This window comes from Panthera pardus, unplaced genomic scaffold, assembly GCF_024362965.1.
Source record: "Panthera pardus isolate Hobbes unplaced genomic scaffold, ASM2436296v1 HiC_scaffold_6, whole genome shotgun sequence".
Lineage (NCBI taxonomy): Eukaryota > Metazoa > Chordata > Mammalia > Carnivora > Felidae > Panthera > Panthera pardus.
The window spans coordinates 90,053,059-90,067,809 of NW_026526991.1; positions in this window are offsets into that span (position 1 = coordinate 90,053,059).

The following is a 14,751-nucleotide window of genomic DNA, read 5'->3' on the forward strand; positions in this document are numbered from 1 at the left end:
TCTTAAGTTTATGGTTTACTAATATTGGCTTTATATGATTTATTTAATTTCTCTAAACTTCAGCTACCCCTATAAATGGAATTAATATCAGATTGAACCACATGAAATTGCTATTTTTTGCAAGTTAGAAATAGTGGAGTATCAAAATTTCTTATGGTTCAAGCTAACAATAGCCTTCCCTTCCCAAGCATATATGAAGTAATGTGTGCCAAGCTCCTACTATAGTGCTTGACTATAGTAATTTTAATTGTGCTAGGAAAATTGTTCAGGGCTCAATGCTAACAATATAAATAAAAATACTTTCTGTATTACAAATAAAACAACCTCTATTGTGACAAATGAGAAGTCTATGCAATTAGAAGTCATAGGTACCACTTCACTACTCATCAGCCATGAAAGTAAACATCATCATTATTATTGTTTCAGTAACTACTTCACATGGTTGTATAAATGATTATATGAGAAAATACACATGAGCATGCCTGTTGTGTATATTCATTAAAGAAAGAGTAAAATAATACAAATAGGTACTATGTAGAAACAGAACAAACAAATATGGCAGGTGCTGTTCTACATGTCAGGAAGACAGCAGTTAATAAAACAAAATCCATTTCTTCTGGAAGCATTGACACTGGTAAGAGGAGACTGATAGTAAGCAAAATAATTAAATAATTGCATACAGAGATATGGAAGAAAAGATAAAAATCTGAGCAGGTAATAGCTACTTAAAACCTATTTTTGAAATTCAGTGATTCTTTCATCATCATATATCCATACCATTAAATCATGGCCCATCAGTCCCTTTCCTTTGTACCTTAATTTATGTGGATATGTGATAGGAAGGTCCATTTGGAGCATTTAAAGAATTCTGAATTATTAGCTTCTCTGGATAACAAACTTCCTGTGAAAAAGCCTCTCTCTTTTCCTTCATTAATACATTAGCCATAATACTTGACTCTGGTTAAAAGGTGGTAGCACAATAAAATTTTAAAGCTAAATCTAATCTAGGTTAAGAAATAGCGTGATTGTTATTAGCAATGCATTATATTTCCCTAAATAACCAGCCTTCCTAAGCGAAACATTTTTATTTCACCTTCTCTTTTTATAGCTGCATCCCTTTGGAATCTTTTATCACTTTATTGCATTTGAAGCGCTTTCTTTTTTGGGAAAAAAAAAAAAAGAACTATTTGAACTTTACAAACAGATATAAATGGAAAGAAAGAAGAGGAAGGTCAAATTTTGGGTCTGCTAACCTTGGCAGTGTCCTTTGAAAGGAGTCCCCAGGTAGCTTTAACTTCTGCAAGCACACGTGAGCCTGAGATCACCCCCGGGCCCAGCCTGCTTGGCAAACTGACAGAGGTCAAATTTTCACACAAATGAACAATTTCCCTGATAAAGTGAAACTGGTACTTAAGCACAAGCTCTAATGAGCAGCCCCCTGTCTTTAGCTCCCACTTTAAAGTATCCCCAAGGTTTCCAGTACAATTTCATTTGACCTTTAGCTAAAGACCATATTTTACTAGATCACCAATTTCCCCTGATCCCTGGAGTGTTTGCCTATGTCAGCACTTATAAGAAACTCCATACTGCACACAAGGCAGGTGTCTTTATTCCTCTTTAAGAACAACCTATCTCTCCTCTCATCCATTCCCTCCTCCCCCCATCTCCTATCTCTCCTTTGACAGCATGATAGAATTTTTCAGACTGTTTCTTCAAATTCCCTAAACAGCATGCTTTGATACATTTTGGCCTGGGAGCAAAACATGATTATAAGCTATCCAAACTCCTATTATTTTTTGGACAAACTTAAAAAGTGCATGGGCTCCTTAAGGTTATAGTTAAGTGCAGATTTTTTTTGTATTCTAGGAGCTTCAAATCATTTATGTAAATTTCCTCTTTTCCTATTTGTTTCAGAACTAGGATCATATAATAATTAGTGTAAGTAATTGATCATACTGCTATTTTCTTGGTTTAGTAACTGCTTTTAATCATATAACATCCTGTTTGAGTCAACTGTTGTAAAAATAATATCACAGACATTATTAGAGACACTTATTCCCCCACTAATTATACCTGCATAAAGGGAGACAATTTCCATTCCACGTCCAAGAGGGAAAAGCTCAAGTGGGACACCTTCATCTTTTCTGCACTTTCTCACTCCCTCCTGACAAGGGAATAGCAGTGATTTATTAACTTCATGCCCTATGTGTACTGAGAAGACAATGTGATCTGCTTTCTCTGTCGTATGATAACCAAACTGGTATGGGCTTTGTCCTTGTGAGAATGAGGCCTGCAAACTGCAGTTACTGAATTCTGTAATAAAATATAAGGAAGCATGTTAGAGTTGCACATAGAAGCTATGTGCACCAATTCAATTTTTTTAGTTTTTTGGTTTTTGTTGTTTTTTTGTGTGTTTTGTTGTTTTTTGTTTGGTTGGTTTGTTGTTTTATTTTGTGGTTTTTTTTTTGTTTGTTTTGTTTGTTTTGAGAGAGAGTGTGAGCAGGGGAGAGGGGCAGAAGGAAAGAGAGAGAGAATCTTAAGCAGGCTCCATAATGAGCCTGTATGACTTGATCCCATGACCCTTGGCTCATGACCTGAGCTGAAATCAGGAATCAGATGCTCAACCAACTGAGCCATCCAGGCGTCCCTCCACCAATTCAGTTCTTATCAAGAAAGTCATATCTTGTTCTTCATCTATCTCATTCCTGTATATATCTTTCAATCAGTTGCAAATGTGTCAGGGAAAGTAAAAGAGGTATTTGCTGGAGTACTAAATCCACAACATATACAATTATACCTTTTAGTCTGTAACATGATACATGTTATGACAATTGCCATTGTTGTTTTTATCCATTCTAATGAATAAAAATTGGAAACACTTAACTGTTTTGGGATCGAACAAGTTCAAAAGTAAAATCAAAACTAAATTTAAGTGACCTTAGACACCATTTTACTTTCTAGCCTTCTCAGTCCCCATCATTCCCAAGTATTTTTTTTTTTTTTAGAGAAAGAGAGAGACAGATTGAACATGAGCAGGGAGAGGGACAGACAGACAGAGAAAGAGAGAGAGAGAGAGAGAGAGAGAGAGAGAGAATCTTAAGTAGGCTCCATGCTTAATGTGGAGACCAATGCAGGGCTTGATCCTATGATCCTATGATCCTAGGATCATAACCAGAGCCAAAACCAAGAGTTGGATGCTCAACCAACTGAGTCACCCAGACGCACCCCATCATTCCTAAGTATTTAATTCATTCTGATGAATAAAATTTGAAACAACTAACAGTTTGGTTAGAATTTAAACATTCAGACTAGCCAGTAGGCAATATATAAATAATACCATTAATTATTTAAAAAATTAATGTTTATTTTTGAGAGAGAGAGAGAGAGAGAAAGAGAAAGAGAGAGAGACAGTGTGAACAGGGGAAGAGCAGAGAGAGAGGGAGACACAGAATCCGAAGCAGGCTCCAGGCTCTGAGCTGTCAGCAGAGTCCAACGTGGGTTCAAACTCATGAACTGCAAGATCATGACCTGAGTTGAAGCTGGATGCTTAACCAACTGAGCCACCCAGGCACCTCAATACCATTAATGATTTAGATATGTGAAACAGATATAGGAAAACAAACAGTGCACATTTTGTGGCATTTTAGTTATATACAGCTGTCCAACCATTAGAAATACAAATTTTTATGCTACATGTATTCATGAAACTAAATGCTTAATCAGTGATATCTTATTTAATTCACAAAAATCCAGATAGTTAGATGTGTTTCCTATTTCACAGCTGAGTAAACTGAACTATAAAGATGATAGCCACATACATTTCTTGTTGATTGTGCCTCACTCTAAGCTTCAGTATAGCTGTATTTCATTAATATTACAAATTTTGGCAGTGTGAGTTTTATAGATTGGTGTTTTACAGTATTTTCTAAAAAACAGTCCTGACACCTATGAGTTATAAATATGCAATTTTTTTCTCCAAGTAATATTTCCAACCACAGACAATGAACTCAAGTCATCAGTGGAAGATACACAGTTTTTGTTACAGTAAAAACAAAAATTATGTTAATATATAATACAGAGGAAACAAGGAAGAATTTATATATGGCTCATATGTCTAGGATGAGTTTAATACATTAGGGCTTAGAGTCTAAATTTTGGGGAAAAGCTGTGATGGTCTTAGGTCCATTCAGGTTTCCTCATCCATATCAACAGCAGGAACACATACCCAAGTAATTTTCCACCTCTTCCACTCTATCTACAAATTGTTTTCCAAAATCCTCCCATAAAAAGTAAATATTGATTCAACAAATATGTATTATTTCAAGCCAACAGCTCATAATTTGGCATTTGAATTCTGTTGAATTCATTTAGTTATGTTTTCCCTAAAATTAGTATGCTGCTTTGGAAATTGAGGGCACAAAATAGTCCATAAGCAATTGGAAATTAGGGAAACACATGAATGTTCCAGCACAAAAAAATGTATAAAATTCTAGACAAGTAGGTGTGAATACTGAACAAAGGGAGCCTAGAGATGAAAATGATAGATTTTTTTTGGCGGTACTGGTAGACTATATAGCTGTTCTGCTTTGCCTGGGACTGAGAGATTTCCCTGGATGCAAGACTTTCACTGATAAAATCAGAAGAGCCTGGGAACACCAGGACAGTTGGTCAGCCTAAACTGGAAATTTTTTTAGTATGATATATTTATGGACAAATTTTTAATAATAATGCTAATAATTTCCATATTATTATTTGTAATAATCATAATCCCTATAGGACATTGCTCTATGGTAATTTCATATAGCCATCCTGTGTTATAAAGGCTATTATTCATACACAGAAACAGAGGCATATAGAAGCTCATTAGGTACTATAAATAGGTGGATCAGGATAGATTAAGATATTCAGGAATGGTGGGGAATGAGGGTAAAAGTATATTAAAAAGCATTTAAATTTAGTTTTGTTTTTGAACTTGTTCCATCCAAATGAATACCATCTTCAGACTATGTGTGCTCAATAGCTACCAGTTTCTATCTTCTGAGGGATTAATGAAGATGTTCCACAGTGAACACGGGAAAGGAATGGCATTGCTAGAAAGAAGAGTGCTCTGGGACAAGGAATAGCAGTGTAAAAGAGATAGATGGTGAAATGTTCAGTGTGGCAGGAACATTGGCTTTTGTGAAAGGAGAAAAAAGAGGTATGGTATTGTCAGCAAAAAAGATTAGAACCAGATTTATGCAGCCATGTGTTGTTTATATAGTGAGCAGTGATCATTTGTCAGAGGTCCTTAAGTAGGAGTGCGACACTATTATTTTTGAAAACCAAGTTTGGTGCAGCATTGCCAATAATTTGAAGAGAGGAAAGGGAAGAGAAGAAAGCAGTTAAGATGTTATGGCTACTATCTCCCAAAATCATAATGGTCTGAACAAAGTCAATGACAGTGGTGTTGAAGAGAATAGAGTCAAAGGCATTGAAAAGGTAAAATTGAGCACTCTCAGTACATAACTGAGTATGGTAGTCAAGGAGAAGCAAATATGAGGATGATTAGAACCTGCCTTGTTTGAATCAATAAATAAATTGTGATTCAATTTTGAATGATTTGAAAAGTCAGAAAATGGAGCAGATTTGAGCTAGGAAGAATTAGGGAATAAAGTCATATTTACATTTAGTTTAAACATAGTTTAAGTGTGCATGTATCTTATGCTCTCCAATGAAACAGTGAGTTGGAAAGTTGTTTTTATCATTCTTAATATTAGAAGTCCTAAGGTAAGCATTCTGGTAGAAATGCTCTAACTTGATAGAATGAGGATAGCTTTACAAAAATCCAGAGCTGGCAAATAACAAAGTGGAACTGTGCCAGATAGGTTAATGGTCCTGAAAACCATTTACTCCAAGATGAAAAAGAAATGTGGGGTGGAGAGGAGGGGGAAATTAATGAACTAGGAGCCTTTACTTTTAACTTTAGAACAAGTCATATTTTATAGTCTTATGGGATGCTATTTAGGGAACATCATCAGGCTAATTCATCAGCATTAATTATTATTTATCTGATGTCTATAGTGCAGGACATTTTACTACATAATTTGCTAGATAGGAAGAGACACAATTCCTTTCCCCTAAGGATGCCATATTGCAAAAGAGATATGCTAAATACCATTATCAATTATGTCTGACTTTTCAAAAAGATAATTTATTGATTTGAGCCTAGTATAGTTATTGCACTCCATTGCTGCTTCACACACATAAACACACTCTCTCTTTCTCCAGGTCAAAATAACCAGGAAAGTGTTTTATAGAGCAAGTGAGTGACACAGCTCAATTCAAAAAACATTGATGGTACATCTCTTGTGTGCAAAGCTTTGTTTTAGGTGTCGCCTAGTAAAAAGTAAGATTAATAACATAGTTTTTGCCTTAAGAAAGAACTTAATAATTTATGAAGATGGAATTTTTCATGCCATTTTAATGCATATTCTCTCATCTGATTTTCACAAATATTCTATGGACTAGGTGAGGTCTTGTCCCATGTTTCACGCATGATGAAATTGCCTTAGTAATATCAAGGTAATATCATGTCTTCACACTTTGTGTTAAAGTAGTTGTCATTTATATAAATGAGTCACCATCACAAATGGGTAATAAAAACAGGGGAGGGTTAAACTGAAAAGAGTTTATGGTCTGTGTGAGAGGTTTAGATCAGTATCAGCAAACGCACAGTACTTGCATCAGACTCCTCATTTGCATCAAACTACTGCAAACCTCACTAATCAGATCCCAGAACTCATTTCTGTTAAGCTAGAATTGGCCTTAAATTCCCTCTCCTCACAGTCTTTCAAATAGCCATTATAGTCCATTGCAAGTGACATTTGTCATGGAACCTATTTGTCACCAGATTTAGGAAAGAAGATGAGATGACAATTGAAAAGATACAACTGAGGTAAAAAATATTGGAGAGAAGAGTTCAGAATATTTTTTTCTGGAATTGTTTTGAGAAGAGGCAAGTGATATCAACAGGAAGGCGCTTTAAAAAAGAGAATATTACTCAAGGGATAGTACAGGGTTTATGAGGAATTAGAACTCTAAGGGAAAGCATATAGTAAAACTGATGAATGATTATCAGATATGGGCCAGGAGATCTTTGTGTTACACAGAAGTCATTCTCTTTCTTGTTCTTTTCCTTTCTTCTCCCCACCCACCACACTGCCCCAATTCACAGAGAGACACATGCATAAACTTCTCTATTGTTAACATCCCCCACCAAGGATGAATCTACATCGAAACATCATAATCACCCAAAGTCCATAGTCCAACACTTATGGTGCTGTGTATTCTGTGTGTTTGGATAAATGCATAATAACATATATCCATCATTATAACATCATAGCAAGTATTTTCACTGCCTTAAAAGTCCTTTGTACTCTGCTTACTCATCCCTTCCCTACCCACCTTACTCATGGCAAATATTGATCTTTTTATTGTCTCCATGGTTTCATCTTTTCCAGAGTTCCATATAGTTGCAGTCATACTATATGCAGTCATTTCATACTGGCTTCTTTTCCTTGGTAATATGCATTTAAGTTTCTTTCATATCTTTTCTTGATATAATAATTCATTTCTTTTTAGTGCTGAATTATATTCCATTGTCTATATGCGTCATTCATTTATCCATTCACACACTGAAGGGCCTTTGGATTTCTTCCAGGTTTTGGAAGAAATTTCAGTTCAACATAAGAGAACCATAAAATGAAGAAATGCCAAAAATTGTAGTTGTTCAATTGTATGGTCAGAGTACATTTAGTTTTGTAAGAAACTGACCAGCTACCTTCTAAGGTTGGTGTACAATTTTGCTTTCCTGCTAGTAACGCATGAGAGTTCCTGTTGCTCCACATCCTCACCAGCATTTAGTGATGTCAGTGTTCTGGAATTTGGCCATTCTAATAGATGTGTTGCAGTATCTCATTATTGTTTAAATTTGTGTTCCCTGATGACCTATGGTATTAAACATTTTTTTATATGCTTTTTGCCATCAGGGTAATACTGGTAAGAAACAATCAGAGGAAATGATCAAAAATGCCCTTAGAAATAAGTTGTGATGGCATAAATAAAACATCCACTAGAAGACTGAAAGCATAAATGTCAGAGATAACTTCTGGAAAGTAGAAATATTCAAAAACAGGGATACACACACAAACACAGAGAAAAGATAGAGGATATTTTCTGATTTTAAAACTTCCTGAAAAAGACAATAGAAAAAAAAAAGTTAAAGGAAAAAGTTCTCCGAGAAATAAAATAAGGGAAAAAATGTCTTACATGCACATGAGACACGAGACTTTAGTTTTAAAAGTGAACTGGGTTAGACAAATCTTTTACTAATGCATAAAAACATGAATATAATGCTAGAGATTAATGTGCACATGGTAAAAGCTTAAAGAAAGAAAAAATAGTTTCTATAAAAATAAGAGAAAGAATGACATTTTATTTTTTTACTTTTTTAAATGTTTATTTTTGAGAGAGAGAGAAAGAGAGAGAGAGAGACAGAGCACAAGCAGGAGAGGGGCAGAAAGAGAGAGAGAGAGAGAGAGAGAGATGGAATCTGAAGCAGGCTCCAAGCTCTGAGCTGTCAGCACAGAGCCCAGTGTGGGGCTCAAACTCATGGACTGTGAGATCATGACCTGAGCCGAAGTCAGATACTTAACCTACTGAGCTACCCAGGTGCCCCAGAAAGAATGACATTTTAAAAAATAAAACTTACATGCTATAAGAATGGAATAAAGTCTTCGAAATTCTGAATATCAACCTGGAATAAATAGACCCTGCCAAATAATTACTGAACTGTAAGGTTAAAATAAAAATGCAGAAATTCAAGGACTCAGATAGGTACCCTTCCTCTACTGAACCAATTAGTTATGAAGGTACTAATATAAGGAAAGAAGTAAACAAAGAAGAAGAAAAATAATGAACAAGAAATAGCAAACAGGCAGTTCAACATAAGAGAACCGTAAAAAGAACCTCAGAATTATAGATATGCAACATGTCATGAAAGTAATCTATCCAGTTTGAAACAGGAAGAAAAAAATAATAGCTATCTGATGAGTATGAATATTCAGGGGAAAAAAGTTTGCTAGGTGTGTGCTTGATCTTATTAGGTAGTAGGAAAATTTAGGGATAGGTCTATAGAAAACCTGGCAAGTTAAAATTGTGAGAGTTATTAAGTTCAGAAAATTAAGCTGTACAAGAAAAGAGATCATAGAATGCTACTTGATTCTGTAATGAAAAATTCACAATTTTCTTATTAGTGTAGCACTTATTAAAATGTGGATGAAGGGGCGCCTAGGTGGCTCATTTGGCTAAGTGTCCGCCTCTTGATTTTGGCTCAGGTCATGATCTCATGGTTCATGGGTTCGAGCTCTATATTGGACTCCACACTGTGTGGAGCCTACTTGGGAATTTCTCTCTTCCTATCTCTTTGCCCCTCCCCTGCTCATGTTTTGTCTTTCAAAATAAATTAAAAAACTTAAAAAAATTGGATTAAGCTATATTCATAAATGAGACAGCAAGTTAGGTCTATAAGAAATTAATTTCAACTACAGGAGGAGTCAGAAGATAATATCTAAAATTGCTAACTATATATTCAGTTATAGTAATACAGAGGGTAAGTAGAAGGAAAAACTGCTAAAAGTACTTCAATTAATTAATAAACAGGAGAATGGTATGGCATGAGTGTGTACTTCTATTAAAAGCTTTTTGGCATCATGATCCAGTTTTTAAAATATGTTTTTCCAATTGTCAGATGCACTAGGTTAGTCTAAAACTGGAGAAGGACTTGATGACACCTCTGATCTTCCATTTTTTTCTCATGAAGGGAACTATCAAGCCCTCTCTGGGTAGTGTAGCCTTTCTTTTTTATGATTATGTTCATTGTGAAAATGGTCTGTAGGAATTTCTGATGAATAAAATTCTCTGCGTCATTATGGCTTAATCCTCAAATAGCTAGAGCTCTCTGGCATATCTTAATCTGACCTTATTCCCATTAGTGATACACTTTAGTCCAGTGTCCACCATGTGTTATTCCTTGAAGGCTTTCGCTCAGGCTCTTCACATGGGTCTGGCATGCACTTCTTACCCCTAATATTTGTCATTGTTCTATATCCCTCTCAGACTGTTAAAGATACACTCCCAAGAATCTCCACAATATCCCTTCAGTACCAATTGAATTCTCCATTTTCCCATAAACTTGTTACAGTGCTTTGTAGCTCCATTTTAACATTTATCCCAATATATCTGGTATAAAAATTTAATACAGTCTTTGTGTGTTTTTCCTACTGTATACTTAAGTGTGTAGCAGATGTGCACATCCACAAAAATACACACTAGATTGTGAACTTCTAAAAGGGTATGACTAAACCCTATTCATTTTTTTAGTGATAATTTGTATAGGAAAACAATGAATACAGGTTGATTAAATTGAGCAGGTCACATATGCTTCAAGTAAAAGAAAATTGTTAAGAGAGATATCTGGTATATGAAATTCTGGTCCACTCTGAAATAATACAATTTATGATTCCACACAGTTTTTCAGACAATTTCTAATTAACCTTTTCTTTTTCTTTTCTTTTCTTTTCTTTTCTTTTCTTTTCTTTTCTACAGAGGATGTCACACAACTGTCCAAGTCATTTTTTTTCTTTGTAAAGCTTCCTTGCTATCTTAGTCCATTCAGGCTGTTAGAATAAAATACCATGGATGGGGTGGCATATAAACAATAGAAATTCTCACAGTTCTGAAGGCTGAGAAATCCAAGATCTAGTTGCCAGCAGATTCAGTATCTACTGAAAGCCCACTTTCTGGTCCATAGATGATACCTTTCAACTATAATCTCACATGGAAAGGCGGCAAGCAATCTCCCTGTGGTCTCTTATAAAGGCACTAACCTCATTTATGCAGGCTCCATCCTCATGACTAACCACCCCTCAAGACTCCTCCCCCTAACGTTTTCACAGTAGGGGTTACGATCACAACATATGCATTTTGGGGCTGCACCAGCATTTAGATGACAGCACTGTCTTCACCAGAGTAGATGATCTGACCTACAACTTGAACATTTCTATGCTGGCTTCTCAGTAAACACACTGATATCTTTTATCTTAGGAGTAATTCAATTCTGATAATGGCAAAAGAAGTAATTATTAAACCAACCCTAGAGAAGCTGGATAAAAAACTGAAAAATAAGTAATAAAATAAAACAAAACAAAATAAAATATTTGAAGATAATAAAGAAATGTAGGTAAAAATTTAAAGAGGGAAACAGAAAAATAATAGCATGGGCATTTGAGTCTACTGCTCCTGAACAGATAGCTGAGAAAATAAAAATCTTTCAAAAAGCTCACAAGGCCATAAGGGCCAAAATTAGAATTCAGGACTCATTAAAAAGGAAGATGACATCATGCAGAAAGTAATATTATTTTTACAGAATTTATAAACAGTGTTCATCACTCAAAAACTAAGTAAGAGTAATATGAGGAGGTAAGACAATATTCTTGAAAACCAGAAGAAAGAATACAAAATAGAAGCAGTCCCATAGGGGACACAGATCATGAAGCTATTATTACACATGGACTGCAGCACAATTATGATGAATAAATTCAAGGACGTAAAAGACAAGAGTAAGAATTTGGGCTGTGAATTGGAAGCAGTAAAAAAAAGGAAATCAATGGAAAGTCTAATTCCTCAAAAAAATAGAACAGTTGGACATATTAGGCAGAGCTGAATAAAATGATTTAGTGAACTGGAATATAGGACGGGAAACATTCTAAACGACACAGAGAGACATAATAATGGAAAATATTGAAGAGAAGATAAAAATAATGAAGATAAATGAAAAATCTAACATATCTGAAATTGAAATCCAGGAGCAAAAAGAAGGATATATTGGGAGCAGAAGCAATGTCTGGTGAGGCCAAGAATGTTCTAAAACATGTGAAACCTGAGCAGGACATACATACAGAAAACTCCCACCTATCGACATCATAGTATACCTGCTAAAAACTCAAGTATAAAAGTTTAAAAAACAGCGAGGACAAAAGGACCAATGAGTCACAAGAGCAACCATATGACAAACAACTTACTTTTAATAGAAGCCAGAAGAGGACAGAATGACATCATCCAAGTACTTACTGAAAGAATGTAACTGTGAGCTTAACATTTCAAACCCAGAGAAAGATCCTTTAAAAATAAACATGAAACATATTTTCAGACAAACTAAAACTGAAAGTTCGTCAACAGTCCGTATTTTTATAAAAGGGAATACTGAAGGGTGATTTTAGGAAAGAGAAAAATATTGAAGATGGGAAGACAGACATAGGACTTAATGAAAAACAGCAGAGGACATAACCTAGTAAGTTACCTAGTAACTTACCTAGTTACCTAGTGAGTCTAAGTGCATATTGATAGTATAAAACAGCAATAATTTAATTTCATATGTGTAAGCATATATACATATGTGTAAAATGGGCATTAAATAGAGTTTCTGAATGTTTTAAGTGTATTCAAGATGGTAATTTTTATACTTCTTGGTTGGCATTTTCATAGATGAGTTTGTTTTATTAATAACTGTAAACTTTTGATTTGTGTACTCTTTCTTCTGATTGCTTTCAGTGGAATAGTTGTAAAAAACATTGACAATAAATCTATAAATGAATAAAGAAATAAGAAAAAACAAGTACGTTGCAAATAAATAAATTATATTAAATTCTGGTTTTATCCCTTGCTAATTCCCTATTTTTATGTTCTGGTCTCAGTAAAACATATTTTAAAAAATGAATATTGTTTTCTATTTTTAACAATAGTCCAGACCAGATATCCTGACTATAAATAGTAGGTAAAACCAAGTACATATCTTTTCATTATATTGCTGTTCTCACAGCAAAATAAACTCTAAATGAGAAAGAAGAAAGAAAGAAAGAAAGAAAGAAAGAAAGAAAGAAAGAAAGAAAGAAAGAAAGAAAAAACTTGGAAAGAAAGAAAGAAAGAAAGAAAGAAAGAAAGAAAGAAAGAAAAAACTTGGAAACCAGAATCATAAGCCTAGCCTATTAACTATGTCAGCCTGTGGTTGTCGGTGTTTTTTCAGTAATCAAGAGTCTTGATTCTTAATTCTCAACAAGGAGTGGATTTGAAACTGAGACCACTACATAAAGCTAGGATCTTTAAACCTCACTCACTGAAAAAGACTGTGAGAAAAAAAATCTACCTGTCTGCAAAATAAAACTACAAAGACATTTGTCCTTTTTGGCCTAAATTCTGGGTGGGAGAAAACCACTTGCCATCAACATCACACGACTTAATGAGAACATGGCTTTAAAAGTGCATGGGTATTTCTACCATATTATAGTTGGAGGTGTAGTTCTATAAAAACTGGAGATTGATTTCACTGAACAGAATTAGTTTTCTAAAATTAGTTTATAATTTCATAGCTGCATATGAGAAAATAATGTAAACTTCTAATATACTTTTATACATCCCTTATAATTAGTTCTTTCCTTGATTCAGCCTTCAAAAGGTTGTTATGGGGATCAGATTAGATAATATGCATAAAACTGTTAGATTAATGGCACATGGAAAATGCTCAATAACATTGGTTACTATTATTGTCATTATAATTATATTCACATTAAATTTTAATGTTTGTACACATAGAGAAAACAGAGAAGCTAACAATTATCAACCTTCTGCTCTTCATCTAACACTGTGCTGTGTGCTTTCATAATTTTGTCTTATTCTTTGGAACAGGCAACTTTTTGATAGTTGAGGCTCTGAGAAAGGTAGTGTTCTAAGATTTCCGGTAAGTAGTAAATTTAGAACTCCAAATTTTGGATCTTTGACCCCAAACCTTTAATTTGTTCTCCATATAACAAAACCATTCACAATCCTGAGTCCTCATCTTTATTAGTTCAAGTTTGTATCCTCAAGATCAGATGGAAGATCATTTGGCTTTTTATTGTTAATTTCCAGTTAAAAGTAAAACAAATAAAATGGAAAGCACATAACAGGCTTCCTCCCACCCCCATTAACACAATCAGAATTCTTTTCTCTGGGTTTTCCAAGTTCACTGCTTGAGGCTTCTCCAGTCACTACCTCTCTCCAGAAATTAGAGTTAATGTAGTTAACATTTCACAGTGTATACAAATATTAAATGATTATGTTGTATACCTGAAACTAATACAATTTTGTATGTCAGTCATACCTCAGTTTTAAAAAATAAGTAAAATGCAAAATGTGAAAGCAAAAACAAATAACTATCCATCTCTAGTTTTGTTATTTATTGAATTTTTTCATTAAAGAAAAATCTAAATCTAGCTTCACACTGTTTTGCTGTAATTAACATCCATGGTGGTAATGGATCTATATTCACTTCTATAGACTCTGAACTAATATATAGATGTAATGGAAATGATGATAATGGTGGTGATGTTGGTGGTAGTGGTTTGCATGAACTAAGTTAGTGACAAGGTTGGAAAGATAAATAGGAACTAGTTAGCAATGTTTTTTTTTTTTAAACGTTTATTTATTTTTGAGACAGAGAGAGACAGAGCATGAACGGGGGAGGGCCAGAGAGAGAGGGAGACACAGAATCTGAAACAGGTTCCAGGCTCTGAGCTGTCAGCACAGAGCCCGACGTGGGGCTCGAGCTCACGGGCCGGACCGTGAGATCATGACCTGAGTCGAAGTTGGATGCTTAACCGACTGAGCCACCCAGGCGCC